This window comes from Ochotona princeps, chromosome 9 (assembly GCF_030435755.1).
Source record: "Ochotona princeps isolate mOchPri1 chromosome 9, mOchPri1.hap1, whole genome shotgun sequence".
In the NCBI taxonomy this organism is placed as follows: Eukaryota; Metazoa; Chordata; class Mammalia; order Lagomorpha; family Ochotonidae; genus Ochotona; species Ochotona princeps.
The window spans coordinates 12,802,096-12,815,150 of record NC_080840.1 but is presented as its reverse complement, the minus strand read 5'-3'; positions in this window follow the sequence as shown (position 1 = coordinate 12,815,150).

The window sequence follows — 13,055 nt, the reverse complement described above, 5'->3', positions numbered from 1 at the left end:
CTCAGATGTCTCACACTCTTTTGAAAGTGGTTACAGAGACTAAGGGTTCCCACAAGAACCCCGCTCTATTTAGGTTTCATCATTTGTTAAAACCCCAAATTCATCCTTGGTGGTTTACTACAAAAGACACACATGAACTGCCAGAGAGAGGTACCTAGGCAGGGGTCTGGAGGGGTGCCGGGCTTCTGCTTTCTGAGGCCGGGATCAACCACACTTCTCACATGCAGATGAGTTTACCAAGTCACAGGCTTTGTGAATCCTATTGTGTAGAGGCTCATGATGGAGCTCTCACTATGTAGGTGTGATTGAGCTTATGGTGACTGACTCAATTTCCACTGTCCATCTCATTCCTGGATGTGTGTGGAGTGGCTGTTAAAGTTCTAATGTTTTAATCAAGGCTGACACCATCTAGGGGCCCAGCAAGAGAGGTTCTGTTAGAGTAGAAGAGCTTCCTGCCATCATTATCATATAGGAAATTCCAAAAATCTTAGCTCATTGTCAGGGATTAGGGACAAAGACCAAATACCCATCTATGAGAGCATAGGCAGTGAGAAAGGCTCTCTTTTGTTGAACATGAGGCTTAGCAAAAGAGTTGGGGTGCTATCCTTTGTAATGTTTCTTAAAGAACCTTTGTTCCCCAAGTGTGCAAGCTAGGTGTGGCTGATTCTACCCCTTTCTCATATGTGAAACAGGGATGTGTTGGTTAACTGTTGCTGCATGGCAAATCTCTCCAAAATGCAGTGTCTTAAAGCAATGAACACATATTATTCTCACAGTTTCCATAGCCAAAGAGTCTGTATGCAGTCGGGATTCTCTGTGTGCCAGGCACTGCCTGCTGTCTTAGGAAGGTGGTATGACTGATCAGGTTCACCCTTACTTCCCACAGGCAGAGTCAATGGAGGAACCAAGAGGAACAGTTGTGTTTAAGGGGACAATAAAAAGGGCCCTTAGTTGGGAGAGGTGAGAGACAGAAGACAGAGGTTTGCAGAGAGTGTGGCATTGTGAAGTGGAGGACAGTGGCAGTGGGGTGGCTGTGGAAGGAGCGAGGGTGACTTAGTAATGCCAACTGGAGAAGAGATGAAGTAGATGATTGTCTTAGTACAGGCTACTGGATTGGTCATTGAGAGGTGGTCACTTTATTTTAAAGATCTGTTTTTTTTTTCAAGGATAAATTAGCTAGTTAAAAGAAAAAGGGGAAGAGAACAAAGATGAAAGAATAAAAAATGATGAAATAAAGAAAAATACAAGTGCTTGTCTAAATGCTGTTAAATCAGTATAATCACAGTAAGAAAAAAACTTCTGTACTTAATGAGTGAAATAGGGAAATGATTATTGGATTTTTTCAGCAAACAACATGATCTCAGTTTTCAAATAACTGATCTGTGACTTTCCCTAAGTCAGTTTCTTGGGAGGGCTATGGTTATTTGCATTTCCTGCTGCAGTCAATCAGAGACTTTCTTTTCTTCTTGTTCATCTCATCTCTGCCACCTTTCTCTGAGTCTTCAGACACATACACAGGATCCTAACCATGCTTACCAACCTGTAGACATTTTCAAAGTGGTTTAATATTTTCAGTTGCCTCTTATGAAGACAGGCCTTTGCATGACTAATCTAATTCTGTAGAAATCTCTTGCCGTTGAGCCAACTGACAACAAGCTGGTTGATTTAGGCATATCTCATCTTTCCTCTGAAACCCTGCATGAATAAGCTGTTGACTCCCTCCCTGGGCCTGTTTGGTGCCCAGGAGTTCAGGCAGCCTGTCCTGATCCTTGGGCCAGGGGGCTAATGAGGAGGAAGGAAAAATGCCAGATGCCAGGTGGCCCTGGGCAGCTCTTTACTGGACTGCAGTTCAGAGTTTCCGAAGCTCCAAAAAACACCCACAATAGACTCTGGAAAAGAGTTCTCAGAATCGCAATTGCCTTGGAAAATCTTGGATGCATGGCCTTAATTGGGTTGACACAGAGAAGCAATGTGTTAAACGAGGTCTGATTCACTTTCAAGTGCAACTGGACGCTTTCTCAGAGTGCCTTCATTTCCCTTTTGTAAGCACCTATTGTGTGTCGTTCACTGGGCGCTAGAGCTTTATGTATTACATTTACTTCTCATCACGGCCCTGTAAGGCTGGAAACAGGTTTAGAGCAGTTATATCAATAGCTGAGGTCACTGGCTGGAAAGTGGTGGAATTGAGGTTTGAAGCTAGTTCTCTCCATGTTGTTAGCTCACCCATGGTGTCTCCCAGAAAAGCAGGAATGTTCCTGGTCACCATTGCATTCAAAGTGATGTGCACCATGCTTGTACTCATGTATCACAGTCACTTGATAAACACTTAATAAATAAAGTAGTGGTCACTGCATTAGTCAGCAATACTTGTCACAGTATTGTGGAAAAAAACAACCATTGAAAATCATAGTGGCAGTCAGTAACATTAAAATTTTCCCCTCATGGACCTGTGGATTGGTTTTCGGTCAGCTGAGCTATCTTGGTCCTGGCCGGGAAGATTGGACTCCAGGCCCAAGTTCAACCCTTTTTTAGCTTCACAAAATCTTCATGTTGCTCCTAAGTTGCAGGTGCATGTGTTATCCAGTGCATTACCATCTCCTGGTAGATTATGGACACACTAGAGGTGAAGCAATGTCATGGAAGATCCTCTCAAATCCCATCTGCTCTCATTTCCTTTTTCAGACTGGTCACCTGATTGAGCCCATCGTCCATACACTCCAGTACTCCAGTGGGAGGCACTACAAGTCATGGGGCTGGAGTTTTTAAGGATAATTCTGTCACAGAGAGGGCATGAAGAATTGGGAACCCAAGCCAACCCACCACGCCCATTCTCAGTTGGGATGAATTCATCTGTGAGTAATGGTAAAGCCCCAGTTACAGCAGCTTCCACCACGTGGCAGTTTTTCCCTCAGATCTGAGAGTTTAAGCCAAGTTCTGGTCTGTGAAATCCTTAGGCATCCAGGCTCTTGTTGATTTGGCTTACACACCTGTGTCTCCTCCTGGTGCAAGCAGGGCCCCAGTCATCATCTCCACATACCACCCAGCAAAGTCTGAGCCTCGATCTTGTCACTAAAGGAAAGCTCTTGGCAGTTGCTGCAAGATGGGTCTTCAAAAGTTCATCTGGATTATCTTTGAATTCATAGACTTTTTTGAAGTATCCTCGTATGTCACCTTGGCTAACGTGCCTCTGGCCAGAACTGTGTTCTAAAGCTCACTCAGCTACAAGGGAAATTTGGGAGCTATAGCCTTTACTTTGAGTTACCGTGTGACCAGATATATTTTCTAGGATTATTGAGGAAGGATAGAGTGGATATTGGGCTAGCAAACTCAGGACAGGGTGCAATGTGGTGGTGCAAGCATAGATTTTGGTCTCAGGAAATCTGGTTCCAAACATAGTACGTAGTTCCAAAACATATGTCCACATTGCCTTGGGCAAGTCACCTCCATTGTGCCTCAGTTTCCTCGGTTGTCAAATGAAGAGAAACAATTTCATTTTAGTGGGTTATTGTAAGAGTTGTATCAGTTAAGTTGTGATGGCAACAGTGAGTGGGTTTTCCAGACATTTAACTCTAGAGAGGAGGATGTGTGTGTTAGACGTTAGTTATTAAAAGTGAGTTATCTGAGCTTGTCACCCGAGTACCTTTCTTCACTACACATATGACTGATTGTGGCTGTCTATATCACCAAAGAAACTCAGTACCTGAGAATCATTTCAATGCACGCTTTTCTGTTCTGGAGACAAAGGCAGGCAGAAGATCTCGTTATGTGGGACCTCTCTGACCACTGCAGTTTGCTATAACCTCTTCTACACTCTCAAGGTCCCCTGCACTCTGGTGCTCCTCTACAATCTCGAGAGGGTGTTATTATTATTCTCATTTTACAGATGGGTAAACTGAGGCTTAGGGAATCATGGCTGGGCCCAAAACTCCTAAACTGATAAGGGGTGATGCAGATATTTCTACACTCAGGGTCATGCTCTTCCAGAAACGGCCTCAGCAAGGTTCTATCTTGTTTACACTTTTGAGGGCCAGCAGGTACAGGGCTGTCCCAAGGCTACCACGACCAGTCTTCAGAACATGAGAACCCTCTGGCTGTCTCCCAGGGGAGTGTGGGCTGTGTGCGGTGAATAGTGCTTCTAGGGAGCCACTTCTCAGATTCTTGATCCTCTTTGGGACAGAATTAGGTCTACAAGCTTGGCTCCCAGAAACAGCCCAGCCTGGCTGACAGAAGGACAACAAGTGCAGCTTCTTCCAAGCTGGCAGGGGATGTCTGGATGAGCCCTGTGGTGTGGATGGTCTATTTCCTTCTCGAGAGGGCCGTGGGCTTTACTCCACTTCCTGGTGTGCTTTGGGGGCAGGATAGGGAACAGGCAGCAGGGGGAAGAATTACATGTTTATTCACCATTTATTGAAGACAGGTCCTCTGATAGGCGTGTTATGTTCTTTGTCTGTTTACATTCCTTTGATACCACTGCAAACTCTGTGTGAGTAGCTCATTAGAGATGAGGAAACTGGAGCTTAGAGGGACGCAGGATCATTCAGTAGGTGAGAAAGCTTGAGTATAAATTCATATATGTCTGGGTTCACATATGGCTTAACTTTTAAAATATTTTAGTATTTGTTGGAGAGAGAGAGAGAGAGAGAGAGAGAGAGAGAGAGAGAGAGAGAGAGAGAGAGAGAACTCACAACCACTACTTCAGCTCCCAGCGTTGGCAACACTCCCTGACTAAGACCAAAGCCAGGAAGCAGGAACTCAATCCAGGTTTCCCATGTGCATGACAGGGACTCAATCACTTGAGCCAGGCAGGGCTCAGCACACTCGGGCTTCACCTGCCACACAACAACTCATCTTGAACTAATATCTGCTCTTCAGAGCCCTAGCCCCGAAATCCCACTTTCTGGGGGCAGAGGCCTGAGGCATGAGAAAGCTTATGGTGAGGCATTCCCTGTGCAACAAGAGGTGAATGCTAGCAAGCAATACTTTAGCAATATGTTAGCAATACTTTTTGTGAAAAGTATTTCCTGTTGTGTCTCTAATTCCTTTCCGTTGGCTCTAAATGTCTTTGCAACTCTGTCTTTCAGGGCATCTTGTATCAATGGTATCTTGGTATCTGCTATGCCCATGGAAGAAAAACAAAAACAAAACATGGCAGTATGAGCACAATGTACAAGAGGTGAACCAAGTGAGAGAGAGAAAAAGAGAGAGAGAGAGAAAACAACAAACACAACCCGAGGGCAGTGGACAGTAGCAGATCCTCACCACAAAAATAGTGGCCTCCATAAGATGGCTTCCCAACCCCAGGAGTCTGTAGTTATGCTGGGAAAGGCACAGACATGGTTATTGAGATATATGCAAGAAAGAAGGTTTAGGGACTTAGGAAGGTGGGTTAAGTGAGAAGCAGATAAGGGAGAAAATGTAAGATGCCTGTAGTATTGTAGGAACTCAGGCATGTGGGTTGCCTTCCTTACAGGCAGCTGTTTGTGTTGTGAGTCAGGCTCCAGGTTTTTCTTCCTTCTTCCCTTTTAATTGTGCTTGAGTAAGGTGGACGGCAAGCACCAAGACATCCATGTCCTGATCCACGAATCCTGCAAATGTGTTGCCTTATATGGCAAAACTGAGGCCCTTGAGCTGGGAATCTCCATGGTTATTCAGGTGAGCCTGGTGTGATCACATGTGCTTCTGGTATAAGGAAACAGGGAATCCCAGAGGCAGAGAGGGCCTGAAGATGAAGCAGAGGTCACAGTGGGGGGATTGATAGGGTTGAAGGTGGAGGAAGGGGTTTGCAAGCCAAGGAATGCAGGCAGCCTCTAGGAACTCAAAAAGAAAGGGCATGGGTTTCCCCCGGAGCCACTGGCAAGAGCACAGCTCCTCTCAAGCACTTGGATTTTAGATCTGCAATCTTCTACACCTCAAGACAAAACATTTGTGGTATTGTAAGCCACTATCTTAATAATTTGTTACTGCAGCAATAGGAAATAGCTATGGAAACAAGCACCACTTTCTTCCTTTTTCATTTTCCATTTGATTTTATCCTTTTTCTTTTTTTAAAAAAAGATTATTTATTTGCAAGGTAGTTAAAGATAGAGAATAGAGTGAGGTTTTCCTTCTGCTGGTTCACACCCCAAATGGCTGCAGTTGCCAGGACTGGGCCAAGTCAAAGCCAAGAATCAGAAGCTCCTCCTGGGTCCTCCAAGCAGGAGGCAGGGACCCAGCCACTGGGGCTGTCTTGCTCTACCTTCCCTGGGACGTTAGCAGGGATGGAGCTGCACTGAAGGGCAGCAGCCGGGACTTGAACTGGAGTTTCAGTGTGGGCTCCCATTGTTGAAAGACAGCAGCTTAACCTGCTGTGCTGCGATGCTGCTCCTCCTTCCCATCTGATTTTATATAAAAGAAAAGGAGAATAACTCATCTTTAAAAATCTTTCCTGATAGTTCAGATGTAGCTCCTCTCAATCAGGAAATTGTCTCTGATGGCTCTCTTTTAAACCACACCCCATTTCTTGTTCTCCCTCGTCTCCCTGGCTCTCTCTCTTCCACTCTCACACTGAGGTCAGAGGAGACCCCTTCGCCTCGGACCATACACGAACCTCCCATCCCGTGGCTTTGGTCCAGGACCCTAGAACTCATGCTTGAAACATTTCTTCTCCAAGACGTTGCTGTGTGAGCACAGCCTCCTCCACTTCTACGTTCTGGGTGCAGGCCTTGCCCATGGCCCTGGTTGTTTCTCTCCCCTTCTGGCCTCTCCCATTGCTCTTCTCTGGCTTTGCACTCTCAGCAAAGGCTTCTCCAAAGCCTCAAGTGGCTCTAATAGGCCCACTGATTAAGCCCAGATTGCTTGCAAACCAGGGATGTGTGCAACAGCCTGAAACTACCTTTTGGTATCCGTTGTTGCTATACCCAAGGGATTGCTCTATGTCAGTGGCTTGCCTGCTCCTTCAACACATCTTGTGTTTTCAGCCCTCATGTCCTTTCAACTGGAATGTGTTGCTTTTTGCTTGCTTACCATTTGACCTACCCTTGGGCATTAGATAAGTCTACTCTGGGCCATGAAGCAGAGGTAAGGAATGCCTTTTGGTGATGGCTGTGGTTGCAACATCCTTTTCTTGCAGGACAATGAGAACAGGGGACCGGCAGAGCAGTTGGAGTCCAGGCAGGTGATGCCTCCCGTGCTGCAGCAATGTTTAGGCCTTGGTCCAGCTCTAAAGGAGAGTTTTGGTTCTGTGTCTTGGCTGCATGACTTGCCGTGTTCCCTCTTACTGCTTTCAGATTCTTCAGCCTTCCGAACAAGTCACTGAACTTCCTGGTATCCTTCCAAACCTACCTTTTCTGCTTTAAAAGAGAGAGAGAGAGAGAGAGAGAGAGAGAGAGAGAGAGAGAGTGTGTGTGTGTGTGTGTGTGTGTGTTCATTTCCAGGTTACTGAATTCTTCAACTGATAGGGAAAGACATCCAAATTCTACCCATTTCCCATTTTTTTCTTTGACTTTGCCTAGGATGAATCCTTGGCTCCCGCCTGCTTAACTTCCCTTTCCTGAGAACTGGAAAAAGCAGCTGAGCTGCTGCGATTTCATGTAGTTTTTCCTGACAATTTCATCACCAACTGCTAGTAAAGTTGCTTCCATTTGTGTCTGTACCTAGAAGACTGTGAGCTTATAGAGGACAAGGCCTCAAAGCACATGGGGTGTGAGGACTGTGGGTAAGTAGGAGAGGGGGAGAAGATGTGCTGGGGAAAGGGAACATTCGTGTATCAGGTGACTCCTTAGTGATTTCCAGGTGCTTTCCCAACATGCTTCTTTAGTCCCAACTGCAGGGTCAAGAGATAGGTATGAATGCTCCAATTTAAAAAAGAGCATGGTTGAAGTTATGAAAAATTTTAAGTGCCTTTTAATGGATCACCATCTCAGGAAATGGCAGAGCTGGAATTTATTCATAGGTTCTCCCTCAAGCGCAGATTTCAATATCACCTATCTCAAGCACAAGAATGTTTCTTTTTTCGTCTGTTTGTTTGTTCAACAAATACCTCTTAGAAGTCTTACTCTGTGTAGGGCACCATACTAGGGCGAAGGTAGATGTGAGGACACATCTATTCATTTAGCTCTCTGTCACCCACATAGTCACTCGGTTGACTTCTGTATGCGTTTTTTCACACGTTCAGCTATGTACTCCTTTAATCATTTTGGTATCCTTCTTGTCATTCATGCACTTAAAAATCTTTTATGTTCTCATTTATTTATTCATTCTGACTCATTTGTTCTGCTATTCACTTACTACATTGATCCATTTAATCATATGCTATTTCTTTTACTCATTCTCTCACTCTTGTGTCTACTCATTTTTCCCTATCGCTTAGTCATCTCGCATCTACTGAGCCTGTTCTGTTGCAGGGGATCCAGCCATAGACATCCATGTGCTTCATTCGAGGATTGCTGCTGTTCACAGCTTGTTTGGTGCACCACTGAAGAGGAATCCTCTGTAGTACCTACTTAGGGGGATCCCTGGAGAACCCTGGAGGGAGAGGGCCATGTACAGCCCGCCATTGCTGTTTCCTAATCAAGGAACTTCTCAGATGAGGCAACACATCTTCCCACAAGATGTCACCTGCTGCCACCTCCCCAAATGTGATCAGCTGCTTGGAAGGCATTCAGCCTTTTCTGTCTCTCCTCCCTTCCCTCTCCACCCCCTAACCCCCTCCAGGGAAGACTCCCCTGAAGCTATTGGTCATTTCTGACTCTGGGTAGAGACTGGGCAGTGACGCATTGGGTGGAGGCAACACCTAGGTAGATAGGAAGCCTGTTCTGTGTGGCTTATCTCAGGCCCATGAAGCAACCGGAGATAGAAGCCACTAGAGGAGCAGAGGCTTGGCAATCTCATCAGCAACTGTTGTTTTTGTAGTTATCTGAGGATGGGGGTGGGGGCTGGGGGATGGGAATGAGTTTGAGTTGCAGCAAAAGGAATTTAGATTAGACACCTGGAAAGACTTCCCAACATTCATTGTTGTGAGGCCAAAGAGAGATAGTGCAGCTGGCTTTTCTGCTGAGTCTGTGATACAGTACTTGTTATTCAATTCATGCTTCTTCAACTCAATCACAAGGCTAAGGTATCTGGACATTTGTACTACAAGCTCTTCGCTCTCGCTCTCATTCGACTCTGCTGAGGCTAGGTTCTCTATTGTTTATTCTCTACATTTTGTTTGTGTCCTTAGTGGTCCTGCAGGTTGTGATGAAGATTTGGTGCAATCTGTGAAAGTGGCCAGTCTGGTCAAGGCCAGGCGCTTAGCATGTGCTGGGGAAATGTTTGTGACATCTGAATTCTGGAACTTTGTTCTCATGGTAGTCCAATAAAAACACATCCAATAAATCACTGACAGGTTTTACTTTATATGGGCACAGAATATTCTTTACCTAGATGAGCAGACATAGGTTTTTGGAATGGGACAGGTCTTGATCATAGTTTAGAGCTGAATGGGGTGGTGAGTGGGTTGGAGAGGAGCAGAGGAAACACCTGGAAGCATGGATAAGCAAGTCGGGAGGGAACTTGCCTGCAGCTCAGCCCAATGATGGAAGAAAAGAACAGGTAGATTTTATTTATTTACTTAAAAATATTTGTTAGTTTGAAAAGCAGAGTTATAGAGACAGAGAGAAGAAAAAAGATCTTTCATCCACCGTTTCACTCTCCAAATGATTGGGAATCCTGTGCCCGGGCCAAGTGAAAACTAAGTTTGACTTGGATCTTCCATGTGAGTGGCAGGGGCCCAAGTCATCCAGCCATGTTTCCCTGCTTTCTTGGGTGCACTAGAAGGGAAGGGAGCAGTAAGGGAAGTGAAGCAGTTGGGGCTGGAGTTATTGCCTGTGTTGGATGCCTGCGTTCCTGGCTGTTGCTTAATCCATTGCATCATAGCATCAGTCCCCACCAGTAGATTTAAGGAGGAGAAGTACATGTTCATTTTTGGTTGTCTGGAAAGAGAATTCTGGCTGCTAATAGAAGTCAAGAGCAGTGAGGTGGCTAAAAATAAGGATGAACTCAAGAAAAAGCTGACTTTCAGCTGCCTTAGCTCTCTGTGGAGGGTTAGTGGCAAGGTATTGTAAGACCTTTGAAGTCATTGCACAATGGCTCTATGTAGCAAACTTTGCTAGTAGTTTGGGGAGAGGAAGAGGGTTATATACTAATTAGGATGCAAATACATTACTTATGAATTATATAACTGTCAGCTACTGCCCAGCAGGTGGCTTAGCTGCCTGCTGTCCCCCGCCTCTGCAGTCATGCTCCTTGAACCATGCTCTGGGGGCCTAAAGGGTCCAGGTGGTTGTCAATTGTAGACTGTCTTTCCCCTTCTTGTTCAGTCACACTTATAATCACTTGAACACAGTCAGTTCCTCCTGCTACAGGTGAGCTCCTTGACATACTTGGATCAGGGCATTGCTTCTAATGAAGATTTTGGAAATAGTCATTCAATGAACAGGCAGGTGGATGAGATCTTCAAATCATCTTCACTATCACAAGAAATTTGAGCTACCTGCCTCTTGAGGAAAAAGACAGCAAGTTAACTCTTTTCAAGATAATGATGCATGGATTCTGAATTATAGGACGAAATCTAAGTATCTGTCTGATGTTTGTCCTTCCTCCCTCCCACCTGCCCTGCTCTTACAGGATAGCAAAGTGGATCTTAGAGACTATGCATTTCAATCTTGGCACTGCATCATGTATTCTTGGGCAAGATATTTATCTCTTGCAAACCCCAGTTTCATTTTCTGTATAATGTGTACACAACAGCACATGTACTGATCTGGTTAAGCACAGGTTCTCAAAGTAGATACCTGAATTCAAATCCCAGTTTTACCACTTGGCACAGTTTACATCTGCAGAATAAGGATAGTATTATTTACCTTATAGGGTTGCTGTGAGAATTAAATGACTGAATACACATAGGTCACTTAAGCAATGTGAGCAACCTGGTAAAATCAGTAGAGGATAGCTCATATGAGTATCTATGGCGGATAGAAGATGGACTAAGATAATACATGAAAGGCACAGGCTTAGTTTAGCTCCTTGGGATGACTGAGCCTGCTAGCTGTTGTTGCTTCATATGCTGTCATATTACACACCCATCAAAAAAAGGATTTATCTTTTTTTGTAAATTAGAAAGTCAGATATATATATATATATAGAGAGAGAGAGAGGAGGGGAGACAGAGAGGAAGATCTTTCATCCAATAACTCACTCCCCAAGCAGCCACAATGCCCACACCTGAGATGATCCAAAGCCAGGAGGCTGGAGCTTCTTCCGGATCTCCCATGTGGGTGCAGGATCCCAAGGCTTTGGACAATCATAGACTGCTTTTCCAGGCCACAAGCAGGGAGCTGGATGGGAAGCAAGTCCACTGAGATTAGAACTGGTGCCCAGATGGGATCCTGGCTTGTGCAAGGCGAGGACGTTAGCCGTTACGCTACTGTGCCGGGCCCTACTCATCCATTTTCTTTGTAACATCTCTGAAAATGGGATGCATTTAAGGTACCATTAGACATGAGGCCTTGAACTTGTAGTTTTCATTGTCTGTACTTAAGTCTTGCAGAATGAGGTCAGCCGCTTGGAAGGAGATGCTGAGACATGGTTGAGTGTTCTGGAAAAGGCTGCATCCTTCTGTGCTCATCTTTAGGCTCTGTGTGATTCAGAGGAGGGTACAGGAGTCAGGGTTCCTGCACAGAGACAATTCTTGAGTCAGAAAGTGATTCAGAGTGAGTGGGTGCTGAGTTTAGCCATGAGGAAAGCTGAGTTCTACAGTGAGGTAGCTGGCTTTGGCTCCCTATTCTGATTCTAACTTCCTACAGCACAGATCCTAGAAACAGTGGTGATGGCTCCTATGGTAGAGTTGCTTCCACTCATACTGGAGTTGGATTTGGTTTTATTGAGGGTGTTCGGGGGCAAGAGGATTAAATTCGAAGATGGGAGTATTCTCTCTGCCTTTCAAATAAATGAATAACTTTTTTTGATGGCTCAAGGAGTTGATTCTCAATGTGAGCACAGCTTAGGAATATTTTAAGCAATGCATTTGATCTATTTTTATGGATGCACGAGGTTGATATACAGTAAAAACCAATTTTTCTAAATAAATCCAAGAAAGCTTTCAGTAAGTATAGAACATACATTCTAGGTAACCAAGAAACAGTGAGTCATAATTTAGTGGGTAGCGTTTATTTTTCTTTTTTAGCAGTGCGTCTGAGACAACTGACTTACGCTGCTGTGCACATCTACCTGTCGGTCAGGGTCTGCCCAGCCAGGCCACTGTAGCACTGCACTAAGGCTGTGAGAGAATGGAGGCAGGCATGGGAGAAATGCAGGCAGAGGTTGCACCTGGAACTGGTCTCACAATCTCTCTGGAGATGGAGTTGTTGCTGGAGCAGCCAGGTCTCTTGTGCTCTCACCTCAGCATCCAGCTGCCAAACTGACCTGCTCCGGGTTCCCCTGAATGAACGTGGTCTTGGATTACCCTCTGCATTTAGGCAAGTCAATTCTCTTCATCTGGGCCAAGTTGTAACTCACTGGGTTGAGCCTTGCCTGTGACTGACTGTTCAAGGCACAAGTCTGGTTCAGGCAGGCAAGTAGGTCTGATAAGGAGGATGGGGCAATGTCAGAGGAACACCACCTCACACAGAATCTGGGCTTGCCCTTCAGGGCTCAGAGCACAGGCAAGCAGAAAAGGGTGGGGTCTTACACCTAGTGAAAGTGAAGATTAAACAATCCCTGAGCAGTCATTTCTTCTGTCTGTTGTGCCCAGAGCATCCAAGAGATCAGGCAAGAGCCCCTGCCTCTCACATCCCCAAGATGAAATCCTCCAGGTTTACTCTTAGGGTGCTAGAGAGTTCTGTGCAAAGAGAGGGTAGTGTAAGTGGGGACAAGTAGGCAATGATCGCTTAATCTGACCTTGGGTACAGGTGATGACATGTGGATGTCAGGAAGGAAGGGCCTAGGATGAGGAAAGATGTTGAAGGAGGTGGCTGATTGTAGCTATTGCTCTCATTGCACATGGGAGAGAATTACAAGCACCCACTTCTTTCCAAAAA